Here is an 18,011-nt window from a genome sequence, read left to right as displayed (position 1 = left end):
GGGAAAAATGTAAGAGGCGCGACATAAAGGATGATTTACAGCGATCGACTCCGTTCTGTTTCAGGAGGGGAACGGTGATCTTTGCTCGGGCGAGGGTCTGCGATTCGAGAGATCTTGGATGACTGTTGAAAGCTTTGGAGAACGGTTTAAACATCTTTGGAGCGTTGTGGAATGGCTCTGAAACGCTGCGCAACACTTTGGACTGGCTTGGAAGAAAGCTCTAAAACCTGAAAGCTTTAAAATGCTTTGGCGCTATTCTAAAGAAACGTTTTCAGATAGAGAATACTGTGGCAGAATTCTTTAAAAGGATCTAGAAAGCTTCGATTCGAGCTTTGGAAAGCTCTTAAGCTGTTCTAAAAATCTATTTAACTCTGAAACGCTTTAAAATAGAAAGGAAGGATAAAAAGAATAAAAGAGAATTGTATTATTTGGTGTAAATATTTGTGTGTTTTTAAGTGATAACACGATTCAAAGAGAATAATTAGAGAGTTTTGCCTTGAGGGATAATAAAAAATAATAAGCACAAAGAAATAATTCCTTGTTACAAAACTTGGAAAAAAACTTTCTAAAATTCCGCAATTTGATTCACTTCTTATCGGTATGCAACTGAGCTACCTCCCAATTTGCACACACTTGGATATATTTTCTTTAAATCTTTTCCTTTTCCTTTTTCCTGAACTCTGGATATACACTTCCTGCTCGAGATCTGATCTCGTGATCGAAAACTACGCAATCGCTACGCCATTTTCTCATTAATTGAAGGAAATAGCATTTGTTTAGACGCCATTCTATTCTCTAAAACTGGCAAGTGCCTTACTGGAACCAGATCTTTGACGAGGAAACACCAGGAACGAAGGAACAGGTGTTGTATAAAACCAATTAACGTTTTATTACTTCGATACTTATACCTAATGAGGTGCATGCATGAACAGCTACCTGCAGCTATCTATTTTACATATAAATGATCGTAATTAAAGTTCATTATGAAAACAAGTAGGTATATATATTTCAATCTCAACAAGATGTAACATTAATCTTGCCAAAACCATTTTCACAATTCTCAAAATAATAAAAGAAAAGAAAATACATACGAAATTTGTCATTTTACTTTTGTCGTACCAATGTTATGTATAAATGATTTTTAATTAATTAGAAATGAATATTGGATGACGATGGCCAATAGTAGTAGCTTCTATTGTCAGGCGTGATTCAGCGTTAATTGCGATTTCCTGAATTAACAGTTCCAATTATACTCGATGGAATGGAAACACTGTATAAATTGTTAATGGTAGAAATGGATATAAATTTATCGTTATCGATTAATCAGAAATCAGAAAACGTTTTGCTTTCGATGCTCGAGTTTCAAGCTTATACGTGACTAAGTTACCTCTTCTACGATTAAAAGTGATGCTCTGTTGCGTGTACACACGTGAAAAATACTTTCCTCGCTATTTTCTCTGCTGACTCAATGCGAGGGCGTATTGTCTTTCATGATACGTTGTATGAAGAAATATGGCACGATGACTTCGATAATCAGGATTTTTTGGATTTTTATCGTTTTGGCGTAAAAAATTCCATCAAATTTTGAAAAGATATAACTTATTCGAATTTAAATATTTCTAATTGTCGAAATATCGCACGAATCTTCTAAAATTATTAATTTCCCTTCTCTCTTTTAACTTTCAATTCACGCGAAAAAGATATATTTACATTATAAATGAAATATGAGAATCGAAATATAATTACTATAATTTTAGATCTTTACCGGAGAATCTGTTAGGCGGATATCTATAAAGATCATTCGATCCTCCTGCAGCATCACGTTTAATACGACGAAATCTAGTCGTGCCTTAATCATGACAAATTTACAGATCGTGAACCGTGTGACCTTAGATCACAATAGAGGCTCTCTTTCAGCCACAATAATACGATCTATCCGTTGCCTTCGATCTTGTAATACAGATTCCTTGCGGACGAATAATGGCGTTCGATTCATTCATAACCAAGGAAGATGACAGCTCGCTAGAATTCGAACACAATTGCATAATTAGTTAGCGGGTTAGCCAATGTGTAATCTTATTGAAAAATCGCGTGAGTCCTTTGTGACGTAGAAGTCGCTGTTGACAATTTTTTCAGTTAATTAATTTCACCACATTGGAAAATTCCACTTTTTCAATATTGCAAAAACTTAAAGAAAGTTATGTAAACGTCGAATCCTCGTTGGATTTTCTTATATGAGAAAAGAAAGGATTGTAATTTTTTTCCAATATTGCGAAGAAAAATAATTGGATTATACGATTCGATATTGAACTATTCGAATCCAATTTTCTCTCCAATCCAACCAAAGAATCAAGAATCCTTACCTCTTAAATTTAGTATACATAAATCATATTCTTAATAAATCTTACTTTTTTCAGCGTCTGAAATACAAATGGCGGCGATACGATTAAGGTGCCACACACGTCGATCCCAGCAACCATTCCTTCCTTTCAACGTATAACGGAGAATAAAAATCGATCGCGCACACGCGAAATAGCAAGTGTTGATGAATTATAATCTGTAACAAAAAATCGGTACAGTTAAAACGATTAAACGGCGCAAACGGTGATTATGATTGAGAGAATTGTGCAACATAACATCCAACGAGTGCAAAACAAAACTTGCAAATTACTTGCTATTTATTATACTTTACAAAAACTAAATTCTTAAATTATAATGGAAATATTAAAAAAAAATAATTTCTTTCAAATTTAATGAATTTGAATTAATTGTTTAAAATTTCTTTCTTTCTTCTTCTTTTCTTTTTTCAATAGAATCTTACGATCCAAGACAGTTGCATATTACATAACAAATATTATCAATTTTGTATCCTCGTTAATTGCTTATTATAAAACAATATATTATTATTTATTATAAACGCGTGTAACAAGTTCTCGATTCCATTGTACATCATTCGATATCTATTACACAATATTTCTATCCCAATTAACGAATCGAATCTTGCCCATTCCGAATTGTCGATCGATCTTATTATCGCGTTAATAAAATTAAATTACACGAATGTTCGAATAAGTAATACTTCTCGATTCGTGACCAGGCTTATTTCGCGTGTTGCGTAACGCGGCAACGTGTAGTACGTCGCCTAATTGGAGCGGGAATCAAAAATGGGAATCTAATCGATTCGACGAGATGTCGCATCATTAAGGTCGCAAGAAAATTACTAGCAAACTTCCGCCTCGTTACAGGTCGGCACGAAATTTTAATTGAAGGGACATCTCATTAATCACCGTGTTATCGAACATTTCATTTGGTATCTATCCAACATCTATCCACGTGCTTTGATAAAAACTGAATCGACGAAAGATGGCGCGAGACCCGACTTTCCACCGGAATAATCGGATCCAATCGGACATTGTCTTCCAATCGTCAATTGCGATTGATAATTAATAACGCCAATTAAACGAGGATTGGCAGATGATAAACGGAATTGCTGGAGGAATAATTGGAGAGGAAGAATATCGAGGAAGGAAACGGAGTTAATTATTTGATTTGATTACTATGGAAATATACTTACGATTTGATTTAGATTAATTAAACGAATAGAAGGAATCTAACGATCGTGTGAAAAAAACATGTCAATTTATATGATAACATCAAAATTGTAACACCGATAATAAATAAAAATCTTGAACTACTTTCGTTCAATTTTAGATTTCTCCTCTCTCGGAAATCTGCTCAACCGTTTGCACGAGATCGACGAAGTAAATCGATGAAGAACGAAGATGAAGGAACGAGATTAAAATATCCTGCGACGGGGGATAAATTTGTTCACAGAGCAGATCGCGAACAGTTTTGCTAATTGGAGGAGAGATACGATCGGAAACGCGCGAATTAAAAATTTCGCCGTTTCACTTTTCTTTCCTGCTCTCTTTCCACTATTCGATCCCCGTGGGAAATCAATCAATAGATAGAGAAACGTGTCAAGCCCGATATCGATCGATACAAGGATATTTACGAACACGTCTCACGGTATGCGGAAAGATCGTTGTGTAAAACTGTCCAAGATCTCAGTTTTTGATTTGGCGCGCGTTGACAGGGGAAGCTAATAATCGGACAATAAATCGGGATATTTCATAACCGCGGGATCATTTACCGCGGCAGGAATTTTCTTTGAATCGAGCAACGTTCCAAGTGAAATCCGTAAAAGAAGTCATAACTCGTGGAATGCGCCAATTCCAGCATACATTTCATCCGTCGAAACGTTTTCTTCCTCAAATTCGCGAGAAATTTATTCCTTTTCGATATTTGTTTCGCTCGCGAACAAGGACTTTTTCTTACCGCGTTTTCGTTGCAGCTTTCTACAAATTTGTGGAATCTTCAACGAATCGTTTCCAATCAATATTATTAATTATCACGCGCCGATGTGAAATATCGAGAAAAAATGAAATGTATAGTACGTAAAAAGATTCGTATCTCCAATTACATTCAATTAAATATAAGACTTTGAAAAAAAGAAAAGTCACAATTAAGCGAACGAAAGGCAGAAAAATACCGGGTATGGCCTCACCGGGGTATAATACCTTCATTAAAATAATATCGCTATTAAATTTCTGGTCGTGCAGCGCATTGGTTCGAAACAATGCATGTCGATTGCTTGCGAAGATCGGTATATCATGAACCAAAAGCGAAACCGCACGGATATAAATATCTCCTGTGCATCTTTTCTTTTCTTTCTTTCTTCCTTTTTTTTTCTTTTTCTTTTTCAAAAAAAAAACTATCGCAAGTTTTACCTGCGTTAAAACGCAAAATACCAATAGCTGAAAAGAAACGGTAAGGGAAAATCGTCGCTGAATAATGCATGGCTCTAATTTTCCAGTTTTCCTTTCCTCCACAATCGGAAAGGAAAGCGCTCGCTTTATATGTACGTGTTACAAAATTGTAATAAAGTAACCGAGAATTATGAGAATTAAGCGTGAAAATACGTTATGCTTAATACTTTCGTTTTTCAGGTGATCTGCATATAGGAAACGGCAAATGGGTAAAGGCAAACTTGTTTATCTAACGGTGATCGGTCCGGTTTAATTAAAGGTTTAACACGCATGGGCGCGTGCACGAATACCGAAAGTTGTTCTCTTTTTTTCTTTTTTCTTATCGGATAACCGTTTGACCAACCTTTATCAGTTGACATTTCAGGCGATCTTTCGTAACTGACAATAACGAATCGATGGATAATACGTCGAATCGAGAACTTCTTTTTCCAACACCTTTTTTTTTTCTCTTCCCTCCTCCTCGTCCAGCCAAAGCTGCGAGTGTATTTATTATTCGTCGACCCGCAACACGCATGCACGTAACATCCGTTGTTACATTTCTCCCGCTATTTTTACAGAGGCCATAAGAAGTCGAAGCATAAGAGGAACGTATACGAACGTTTAATTGCCATTTTTCTTTCCAACGAGTGGAATACACATACGAGTTAAATTGGCGATCGATACTGGATGTAGATACTTTTTTATTAACACACATCGTGAAATACACACGTCTTGTGAAATATGTAAAGCTTTACTTGGATCTAATTGATCGTGAACGATGATAAATGAAACGAAATAAAATATAATTCTTCGACTTTCTCAGCGGAGGAAAAGATTCGTATCTAATTTGTTGTAAAGTTTGAACGTGCGAAAGGTAACGTGATACTAAAACTGTTCAATAGACAGAAATATAAACTCCTTCGCACTCTTCTTCTTGTTTCTCTCCGCGCGGAAACATGGAAATATATAATTTCTTCCATTTTTTTTCTTCTTCGTCCGCACATTTTATTTCTCCTCCTCGAGAAAATAAAAAGTTTCTCACATTTATACGCAAACAAAAATTTGTGCGCTCCTGTGCGCACGGAAATACGAGCGAGAGATAAAGATTTATCTTCACTTTCTTCTTCCATCCATGTACTTCCCCTTTCACGCAAACAAAAGTTTCCTGTGCATATTCTTATTTCTCCCTTTAATAGCTTGATGCACGTGATGATTTACAAGATGTTCACTTTCCGACAAAAACTTTCGAGAGGCGAGTCAGGCAACGAACCGCCTCTAATTGGGGCTGGCGCACGCCGTAAAAAGAAGAGGCAAGGTGAGAGAATCGCGCCCCTTCTCTTCCTACCCTGCCTTCCTCCATCCATTTCCCTATCGAATTAACTCCCTCGAAACGTGGTAAGAAAAGTGCGTTCGACTGAAGAAATTTTCCTCCAACCATTCACATTATTGCCATTATTTCTGATGAAGCTCGCTCTCTTCGTGCTACTTGTGTCTACGGCTTTTGCTTTTTTTTTTTTTTTTTTCCTTTTTGCGTTTGCCATTGTAAGCCGAGGTGTTCGAGTGTTTAACGCTTGATAAATGACTTTTCTGACTCTTCGGATTACTCCGCGTCTTTGTTTCTTCATCGAGAGCCAATTATTTCCTTAAGTCTTTTACATCGTTAGACAATAACGCGTTAATAATAACTTTCATTCAATTCTTTAGAGAAAACAAAAAAATTTAGCGAAAGATATTAACGCGAGAATTTAAATTTAAAGAAATAAGGGTAAATTGAATCGCTTATTCGTAATCGATTATTCCTAGAATTCTTGGAAAGAAAATGATTTGATCGTAATAAAAAATTTGATCAATGATAAAAAAGAATAAACCACGGTGAATTGGAAATAAGACGAACTATCATTGAACTCGTAACTCGTTCCGTACGTGCGAATTATCGATCATCCTCGTCTCGAATTCCCGGAAAAGAACCGAGGAAATAATATAATGATAACTGAGGTATATCGAGAACATGACGTTAAGATATTTTAATTGCACCCTCTTTTAAGTTACACCGTCCACTATCGTGGATAAATTGCTTGGGCAGAAATTCTTTCGATGAATAACAACATCGCCATTAAATAACACGTATCGTCAATAGGAAATGCATTGCGAAACGCCGCGCTGTCAAGCTAGAAAACTTGTCGTTCCGTACTGACTGTGTTCAATTGGCGTAATAAAGTCGGTTCACCACGCGACACACGCGATATTCCCTCGATTCTGCGATTTAGAAGAAGCAACTTTACTTTTTATATGTATATCTTTTATTATTTTTGATTTGATAAGATAAAATCTATACGTAAATCTCACATGTGAGAGTATCATTATTTTTTGTTCTCTATTATTATTCGATTTAATTTAAATTGTAATTCATAACCACGCAACCATTGTTCACGCACGAAAATAAAATAATAGAGATCGAATTAAAAAAGGAAAAAGAAATAAAAAGTTGAAATTCATACGAGTTCTGGTCTACTTCTACTCGATTATATTGTTAATTGCTTGTTAATTCGTACCTGCATTAACCATGATTATTCGTTCAGTGGCTATTGTTCAATTATAGCGGGATAATTTTTATCAAATTTTATCAAAATTTATTAAATCTCAAAATCGTGAACAAACATCTTTAGATCTTGGATGTTAATATTTAGAATATCATTGAAAATTTTGTCTCTATTTTATTTTTTCCTTTTTTCGAAACAAAATTACGCTCTAAGCTATTTAGAAACTTCGCCAATACTTTCTCGAACGTCCATATTATTTTAGCTTTTGAACCATCATTTGACAAGGATCGCTTTCATTCGCCGCGCTCACTTCGATACATCAACTTTTTACTTTTTATTTCAAAATTAACATATCAAGATTCCTCCTCTTATACAATTTATAAATTGATAATATAAATTTCATCCATAGATATAAAACGATTATAATAATAATACGATTCCTCGTATTATTCGTTCGTAGAATTAAAACGATTCCGTTATTCGTCAATCGTTATCCTACAGTCAATCGCAAAAATCTTCGTACATTATCTTACGAGGAAATTCTAACACGGAAGAAATGATGAATTTGAATGAAAAATTTCTCTTCAAATTTTCAATCTCTTTCTTTCTTTTTTTCTTTTTGCTCTTTTTTTAAATTTCTCTTGAGAATATTTTTTACGAACAGATAATGGGGGATTAAAACATATTAAATATTTAAAATTTGTACTATCTGGAAAAATATAAAAATACAACAAAAAGACATTGAAACAGTAACAATTAATTTCATTCTTTTCAAAATAATATTTCGCTACAAAAAATTAAAATTATTTTCACATGCTTTTATTCCTAAATAAACAATCAATAAAATTAATTAATCTGTAAATATGATAATAAATGTCACAATGATATGCAAATACCTTTTATAACCACTCATTGCATTATCATTGACTATCCTCACAAATTTACTCCACTCCAACTCACGTAAGATAAAGATTTTTCAACCGACTGTACGCGATTCGGTAACAGCATAATTTTCAACTTAACACGTGTACCAGCCTGAAACGAAAACGAAATTCCGAAGTGAGAAGAATTATACGTACGATGCGTTTCACTGTCGCGTTAATCACCATGAAATTTCGGATAAGATGAAAGTGCTCGTTTCCATGCGATCGTCCCAATCTTTTTTTCTTAATTAGCATCCACGTGTAGCGTTCAATCGTGAAACAATAATAATAATCGAAATGTTGTACCTTGGGCGTGTTTCACGACGAAAGGATTATACCTGCTTCCTCTGATCTGCAAATATATTTACGTATCGTACGTATTCGTGTCTACACGTCGTTAATTTAATTCGAATTAACCAGATGGAATATATGAGGGGGAGAGGTAACGATGAGAAGAAATTCGTGAAATCGTTTGTTGCCTGATGAATTGGAATTCCTAATCTGGAATTTAATTAACTTATCTTATCGACCAGATAACCGAACGTGACGTGTAATTATAATCGCGTGAATATTGGGTCAATGTTGCCAATAAAAAAGCTTTCGATTTAAACGTGACGCGATACGAGATGTAGATATGATATTCGATCTCTGGATCCTAGTTTATTGGAAAAATAAAAAATTGGATTATCATTAGGAAAATTTTTTCCTAACGAATAAAAATTGAAGTTAACTTACTATTGATATTTTTGTAGAATTTCCTTATATCCTACATCAAAAATATTTAATATTAGTAGAAAATTAATTCTAATACAGTTTCTGTTCTGCGTAGATACAAGGATCGATTGAATCAACGTCCCTTCATTTTCTAAGATTATTCAAAGCAACTATCTATACAATAAATCTTCAACAATCTGTCTAAACAAAAATAACAATGAATACTTTCTCTCATTCTTAAGACGCTTGGTTTATAAAGCAAGGTCGACCGTGCAAAAGGGTGTGCCACAACGATAATAAACATTATCCATGTTCTTATTATGTACTAGGAAAAATTCTTTTCATTATTTATTAATATATCTTTTAACTTTATTAATAAATAATTCACCTCCAACGAGATTAGAATTAGCCTTCTCTTCGTTTCGTTTCGTCATCTTATTCTCCGATTTCGTTTCCCATTTCGTGTACACGCGCTGCTCGATATCTCTCTTCACTTTTCTCAGTAAACAGTAGATCGAGATCGAACAGTAGATCGTAATCTTTTTGTATCCTGCATCTTATCCATATTATCGTGTGAAAATTCTCATTAGAAACGTCATCCACGGTGTATTTACGTATGCACATAGGAAATCAGTATTACATCTCGACTCGGATTTCTCCACGGTTCTAATCGACACGTTGCGTGATGCAAGGCACACAAGGCAATCCTTCGTTCGTGTCCTTACAAGGCAACGAACATTCGTCCTGCGTGTTTATGGAATTTGTCTCTTGTCAAATTGGTACGAAATAATCAACGTAATTATTATTAAATTGTCATAAAACGTGTCATTTTATTTGACAATTTTTCAATTCATTTTTTCTTTTTATTGTACAATTTTATTATTTCATCCATTTTACGCACAATCTAAATAATAAATCCATTTACTTTTCTCACACTTATCCGTAAGATCGATATTGGAACAGAAGAGATGGACGAGTGTCAAGGGTTAATACATTTTCTTCTTCTCTTCCGTAAATTTCTAATCTCAATAAAGCATTCGTAACCGTTAAAATGTCATTAATTAATCATTAAGAATACATCGTGGACGTTGACGTTCGTCGATATGTCTCCTTCGTCCTCCTTCTCCTTCGAAAATTATAAAATCATTCCGAAACAATTTTTTGACTGATATCACGCGCGGCTACCAATACTTCACCTCGTAATACACACTTTCTTCGTAAGAATTTTCACCGGTAATATTTCTATGTATTTCCAATAGCACACGATTATTCAACACGATCATCATTTTACATTTCTTGCATCAAGTGCAATAATAAACGTGCAATAACGAACGTTGAACCTTTTTTTTTCCCTTTCTTTCTTTCTTTCTCTTTCTTTTTTCCTCTGCCTCAGAATCAATGTTTTACAAAGTTTCTCCTCTAGTTCTATGGCCTAACGCAAAAGCGAAGGAATCAATATTTGTCATTAAACATTCCGACACGTAGAAAGTCGGTGTAACGATGCATCATAAGCCCAGCATTAAATTTATGGCGCGCTATAAATTTCATGAATATTTATATAACCACGAGCGGAGGTGTTTAAACCATGACGAGAGAGCACGTGGCAAGGAGAGAGAGAGAGAGAGAGAGAGAGAGAGAAAAGAAAAAGAAAAAAAAAGATTCGAATTACTTGACAGCTATGTTCTTTTGTTATTAGATTGACCTTGCGTAATTTGCAATACATGTCGTTTCGGAAGAGAAACGTGCTTTCACTGCACTTAATGCAATTATGATCGTTCAAGCGACATTATGAATATTTATGTCAATTGCCATTTTATTCCTATGACTTTTAAATATTAAATTTCACGTTTCCTTCATTATCTCGCCATTTCTCTTTACTATGAGCCAAGATATTACTTTGTAATAATACTACCATTCGAAATTTTGTTTGTAATAATAAATTTTTTGAAAGTTTCCGAATAGATTGAAGTCAATAAAATTGTACATTAACTGCGATCAAAAAGAAACCGAACTATGTTCGTAAAAATTTTATTAACTTTCAATTATTAATATCTTATCTTATTAATATCTCTTTAATATCTTAATATCCGTTTTTTCCCTTCCCTTTTTTTTTTTCATATAAATCGAGAAAATTTTAAGACGAATTTGAAAAATGAGTTTTGAATCAATATTATGAATATCTTTTTATTCTTATACTTGATGAATTTATCGTCTATGGAAGAAAAAAAAGTCAATCAGAAACTTTCTTCTCGATCAAGTCCAATAAATTCGGCTCGAGTTTATTCAATTATCAACACAAGTTGATAAGCGTCGAAAAAAAATAATAATTCGCAAGAATTCGATAAATCGTTCATTAATTACGATTTATAGGATTTAAACAGCGTTTTCGATCTCAATTTTCATCATTCTCAAGTCAATCGTGCTCGTTTCGTAGTTATATACTTGGATATCAATCAAGAAAAGGCCGGCGGCCATCCTCTTATGCGCCTCGTACGAGTAAAATAAACTTTTGCGCGGGTCACTTCGTTCCTTCGTGTTTCCTTTCGCGTCCGCGAAATAAATCACTGATTTTCTCGAATTCCATACCTCTAATGTTGATTAGCACACGATCGAGCTCTCAAAGGCAAGTCGAGAAAACCGGCTACAGTTCCAACACGCATGGAAACTTAACCGAAAGAATCAACTAGTGGTACCCTTAATTGAGCAATTAAACGTTTGGTTCCTTGGTGCTGTTCCTGTGGATAATTATTCCTGTGGATCGATAATTTTCTTGGATGTCAATTTATATATATTTCTTTCTCTTTCGACGACGGCCCACGTGATTTGTTCCACGCGAATTGCTCGATTAAAAATCGAACGAATTACCAGTTGGAAAATTCTAGATACACGCCACATAAATATGGATAACAAGATTTAAGATATTTCTGAATTTCTTTCCTTCTACTTTTCCTTCTTTTTCTTTTTTCTTTTTTTTTTTTTTTTTTAATTGAAATAAAATTGAAATAGTAGAAATTAGAGTAGTAATAATAATAAAGACAGTTATGAAACTGCTAATTAAACTAGTTAGAAAGTGTCGATTTCAATTATACAATCACAATTTATTTTGCAATATTCTTCCTCAACTGTATGGATTCGTAAATCCATTGTTCCAAATTCCACTTATTATTTCGATTCTTTCTTCTTTCTCTCCTCGAGTTTGTACGTCAAAGGCAGCGATCGATATCGATACCATTATTTATCACAATCGGGAAACGCAATATATTTTGAACCCAATCCTTGTCATCTTATTTTTTTTACACGAAATACGCGGTTAAAACTTATTACGCGATTTATCATATAAATGTATCGGCCACGTGAAATCTGAATGATGGAGAAAACGAGCTCGCTCCACGCTAATTCAACTAATTTTCTCCTAGTATCCATTAAAAATAACATAATCAACACGATCCAGGTCGATTTCTACATTGTTACCGGCTAATATATACCGCTCGAGTTTTTTTAATTAATCTCCCTCGAAACGATTTTAAAACGACGATCTCGAAATCCTTCTACAAGTCTAATCTAGATGGCGTGCAACGCAAGTCATTTACCCGAACGCTTTGATTTCCCAGGATTCAGTGCATCTCATCTGTCTGAGAAATCGGCGAAAAAATGTTTCTAGGCGTAATGTTTCCGTAAAAAAAAAAAAAAAAAAAGAGAAGAAGAAGAAGAATCAGATTCGCAAGAATGGAATCGCGTCTATCTTACGAGTAATTAAAAAAAGAAAAAAATATCTGTTGCACGTTTACAAGGAAGGAGACATTTACGGAATTTCTCCGCTGCATTCCGAAGATTTATCCTTTCAATATGAGATAATATATTCGGATTAGGAATTTTTCTTAGGAAGACATCCAACGAGGACTTGTATATTTTTCTTTCTCTTTTTTCTCCCTTCTTTCTTTTATTTTCTATTTTTCGTTTGTCCCCGGGATTCGTGGAATCTCCGTTGCATCTCGCGATGCAAGTTAATATATTCGCTTCGATATAAAGTATCTCTGAGGTTATATATTTCCCTTTATTTTTTATTTCTTCTTTATCCCGAAGGAAATGAAATTCGCGAGTAAAGTTTCTCTATCTTTTTTCACGACGATATGAATATCTTCCACGTCGTTTATCGTTTCATACACATCAAATATTCGATTGTTGTAAGGAAGGATAAACGGTTTTTCAAGTTGTGATTCTTTGAAAAGCGTGAAATAGATTTATATATTGTTGCGATATTAATATTGTTGTTGTTATTACACGTCGTATCGCATTCACGTCGGCGCACGAAAGAAAATATCGTGGAGCAATATGTGTGCTGCATGATACTTCGTTTAATCAGTTAAGATCTCTCGTTAAATATATCTCGTCCCATTTAATCAAGGATTACACACGTTTGATTCAACAGGCCACGAGAGGATTCTCACGAATTTGTGAAAGATTTCAGCTATCCGTATCATCTTCTCCCATCTTTTTCTTTTTCTTTTTTTATCAATGTTCATTTACAAGAAAACGTGTATCAAACGTAACGTTGCGTTGCTTCTGATTTTTATCACTCGATATACTTATTCGTTTAGAGGCGAATCAACGAGTGTAACACGATGAAATATAAAAATAAAATATTATCAGTTTTGAATATTAATCGATTCTAAATATTTCTTACATCCTTTCGCGCATTTTGCGATTATAAATTCACTCAAATTGAATCTAAATCTTCGTCAAACTTCATCGTTAATATGTAATCCCTTATTCATCATTTTCTCCACACAATCCGGATTAACTGTGTCGGTGTTTTACGTAACGTATTGCACAACGTATTCCTTATTTTTCCGAATATCGATCATCGATCAATTTGCATCTTTGATTCGCAACCTCTCGTACCGCTCGTTTCTTAAAACTGACTTGATTTCGAAAACGAAAGCTATTTATCAGAAACATAGGAGCACATTTGATGTAATGTATTTTCATCGATTTTTAAAATCGTTTACACCTTGATCGTGATCCATGAAATGACGCAACTCCTGACTAAAACTTGTCCAACGATTTTTAAATCGAAGCTCGATCGATCCGCGAGCGAACCTAATCGCGAACAGAACTTTCACTTTCATCCTTCCTCGCGCCCTCAACTTTTTATCTTCTCGAGCTTGCCAGTTCCACTCCACGCGTGTGTGGAAAAAATCTGCATACCTATTCCATACAGGCCGTTTCATACGTTTCGTATTCAAATAATCATTCCAGTCAACGTAATCTCAATGATCAAACACACGAAAATTCTTCTCATATCAAATATCGTTCACTTTCACGATACAAGATTTCTAAAGCATGGGGCAACAAATTTCTTCCACTCGTGAAATTAAACTTTCCACTGAAAGGGAGAAGTAAACGTGTCTCTTACGCTGCACCCGCAGCGTGTCACCTTGGATACGCAAATCGAGCACAATTTCTTATCGATCAGCTTCGAAAATTGCATAAGCCAACACTGGACCATTTGTGTCATTTCTATGCACGGATTATAGACAGATTATAATGTCCGTGCAAACATTATTGAATTTTTCTTTCCAATAAAAAAAGAAACAAGCTTCGCCTAGCTTCTTGAAGCGAGGATGGAAATGCGAATAGAATTGCACAGTAATCGCGAAGGAACTTTTCCGCACGATCTGTGGAATAAGTTGAGCTCAGGTCCGTGGGTACGCCACCACCCAAAGGACTCGAAACGGGAGGACTCGGGACAGGAGAGCTTCTCAATTACTTCGAAAATGTATTCGCAATTCAAACAAGTCCCAAGACCCCCGTCGAAATCCCCCTTGCGGGACAAAATTAAAAATTTCTCTTCGCCTTTATGACGAAATCGAAAGCTCTCTTTATACACTTATAGTGCAACGAGAATTCTTCAGTTTATACGCGCAAAGATTCATACTTATGTGAATTATTATTTATATGAATCAAGTGTCATTGGATCGCTGTTTCGTTTCGTCGACACGGAGCTCAGTTCAGCTCAGTAGAACAAAGGCATCGGCACGATCCACATGTAATATAATTTATTCCTATTCGTCAAATATATTCTTTCTTGCCTTACTTTTGGTCAAGTCGTTTCACAATCCGATAAAATAACGCATAACGCTGTTTCCAACTCCAAGAAATTCCCCGTGCATTTCCGTGGCTTTAAGCTCGAGCCGATCGAGAAACGCAACCGACTGGTCGCCTATCCAGCATCGATCCAGTGTATATCCGGTATATAGCCGAGGTCGAGCCCAACCAACCAAGATCCAAGACAATGAAAACGAAAGGTGGCACGCTCCTTTTTCCTAGCGGGACTCGCGCGCCGTCATTATCGCAGATGACCTGCGAAAATGCAACGGCCGATACAAAATGCGCCTTCTCTCTCTTCTCTCTGCGCGCGCACATACACACACACACATACACATCCGTTCTCCTCTCTAGTCGCGAATTCGTCTCGCACGAGCGGTCGCACGATTTTCGAGCACTCGTACTCAGGTGTCTCTCCCCCTCCTGGCCTGGCTTGGACAGGGAAAAACGAAAAAGAAACGCGAGTCGTGTGCCCCGTTCTCGCCCCCTTTTTCTTCTCGACCACGTGTGTTGCGGGTATTGAATAAGTCTTGGCGGCCGAATCGAAAACTTTCACTGGGATTCGCGGATTCGAGAAAGAAATATAATTGAAAGCGATTTAATTTTATACGGCTTGGATTATTTGTGTATATATATATATTGGATGAGAATTAGATTAGTATATGTTTGTGTATAATTGTAATTGCGAAATAACGAAAGATCCGTAACTATTTATAGTTAATTCGATTTGTTCGTTAAACAGGGTATTATTTGGTTGATTATTATTGTTATGGTCGTTTCTTATTGTATGATAATAATTAGGTTTTTTTTTCCAGATTTGGTAAAAGAAAAATGATGTATCGGTTTGGGAAGATTGTGAATTTTCAGAATTAAAATCTTGTGTTAATTTCTATTAGGTTGGTTAACAAGGATACGGGAGAATGGAGAATAAGTAATAAGCGAGAGAAGAAAATTGAGATTGTTTTTTTGAGAAAGTTGATATTTTATTTGAAAATTATAATGCTGTAAATTTGTGCAAGAATAAAAGAATACCGATGTAAGAATTGATTAGAAACTATATATATATATGTAATTTTATGAATTTACGAGGAATTATAAATATTAACTTTCACAAAATAGTTTTAGAATGTATAAAATAAACTGGACATAAAATGTTTTTGTTTAAAAAAAAAACATCTTATATCAGGAATAATCTCAAGCTCAATTTTTCAATCCATTGAAAAGCCAAAAGCGTAGTCTACACATGATATAAAATATTAAATATTTTCGTTGGTACGTCACGGTAGTCGATTCACAATTACGACACACGTTTAAAATTTCACATTCGCGAAATTATTTTCCTCGTTAAAAAAAAAGAAAGAAAAGAAGATAAGAGGAAGAAAAGTCAGAAATAATAAACTAATTAGTAATATTAAAAAAAAAAAATACGACGGCCAAGCGAATCACGCTGATCGACAAAAAAAATATTTTGCCACAGTTCCAATTTTCGACTAAAATGAAAATGCAATCTCTCCATCATCGCACGACACGTTTTTCAAAAAGGAAAGAACAAAAGACAATTATCACGAAAAAGAAATCTACATGCAATTAACCACCCACGATATCGCGATGTTACGAAACCGATCCTCAAGCATCAATCTCCTTACCATAACGAATCCATCCTCAAGATTTACGCATCCCGTCAAAATTCACGAATGCACCGTAAATCGTGTGATTCGTTAGGGAATCCGGTCAGACCTCGTAACTTTCGATTTGGAGCAAAAAGGGAACCGATCTCTTTTCCCTCCCTGCCCTCCGCGACGACTCGTTTTTATTAATTAAATCGAAAGAAAAAAGGAGGAAAAGAAAGCCTAACTGGATAAACGCACTAAAAAGCGAACGTCGTCGTCTGCCGGTGGGTCGTCTCACGGTGAAGTGAGTGCCTTTCGATCGGAAGGCAACCACCTTGGCTCGGTTGCGTTGCCTCCTCTCTTTTTGCCTCGATCTTTAATTTATCTTCGCTGGTGGCACGCAGACCGTGTGTAACACGTTGCCCATTGTGTGTCCTTGTCGTAACGGGAACGATTTATCGCACACGCGGACTGTGACGAAACGCTTGCCGGCCAGTCCGCGTGACAGTGTCCCTTACTCGGCCACGTTTATAGTATTATATTATGCGGAGAGGATGGGATCGCTTGGAGAGCGACAAGAGCCCTTTGTTGCCTGCCACCGCGGTGTTATGCAATGCTAGAGAATAGAGTATACGAACGATTATTATTCGTGCATGCTTTTTATTACATCGTATTAATTAAATAAAACTATTTAAAAATTGAATATTCTTTCAAATGAAAAATTATATATCGTTAAGCTGTGAGCTGTGGGAAGATTTTAGAGATCGGTGCAAACGGAAAAGTCGGTATATGTGGAAAGATCGAAGCGTTTTCATTGGACGAAGCAAGGATTCCCGACGCAGAATAGATATTCAAGTTGCACCGGAACGAAAATTCTTATCTGCTCGCCGGAAGTATGCAACGTGAAAGTCTGCCAAGAATTTCCTCGCTTAGAGATCCATCCAACGATTTCTACGTTTTGCTCCTTCGATCTCGAGTTAAAAAAAAAAATAAAAAGAAAAAGGATCAAAGTGAGACAAATGTGAGATTCGAAGCGGAAGTGACGCGAAGACGTTGGTTTAAAACGTTTTCTAAATCGTAACGAACCGTGCAAGAAATCGGTAAAAGTATCGTGGTCCAAAAACTGGTCCTTGGTCGAGCAATTTTCCAAACCGGAAGACGGATGAAACGGTGGCGGGTCGAGAAGAAAGGAAAAGGCGTTGCCATTGACCGTGTATACACGGCTGCGTAAGTATCTAGAGAAGTAGATCGTAGCGTGTGTATATATCATACATATATATATATATTATTTTGCTTGACTTTCACCGA

General features: G+C 35.5%; 1 long non-coding RNA gene across 3 annotated transcripts in view; it reads right to left on the bottom strand.

Annotated features, from left to right (window-relative positions):
- Positions 1–977: 977 nt before the first annotated feature.
- LOC108003859 (uncharacterized) overlaps positions 978–18,011 on the bottom strand; it is a 29,000-nt gene continuing 11,966 nt past the window's right edge. The window contains exons 2-5 of one of the 3 annotated variants that reach the window (XR_009832121.1): positions 17,790–17,938; positions 16,962–17,319; positions 2,409–2,557; positions 978–2,022 (exon numbers count right to left, since the gene is read on the bottom strand). This is a non-coding gene — a long non-coding RNA (uncharacterized LOC108003859). Of the gene's footprint in view, positions 2,023–2,408; positions 2,558–8,244; positions 8,384–8,454; positions 14,812–16,961; positions 17,320–17,789; positions 17,939–18,011 lie in introns of those variants that run through there. The other 2 variants (XR_009832123.1, XR_009832122.1) reach the window with 2 other exon arrangements.

Source organism: Apis cerana, linkage group LG12, assembly GCF_029169275.1.
Source record: "Apis cerana isolate GH-2021 linkage group LG12, AcerK_1.0, whole genome shotgun sequence".
NCBI classification, from domain to species: Eukaryota; Metazoa; Arthropoda; class Insecta; order Hymenoptera; family Apidae; genus Apis; species Apis cerana.
The sequence above is the reverse complement of the archived record's forward strand: the minus strand, read 5'-3'. Positions and strand labels throughout refer to the sequence as shown.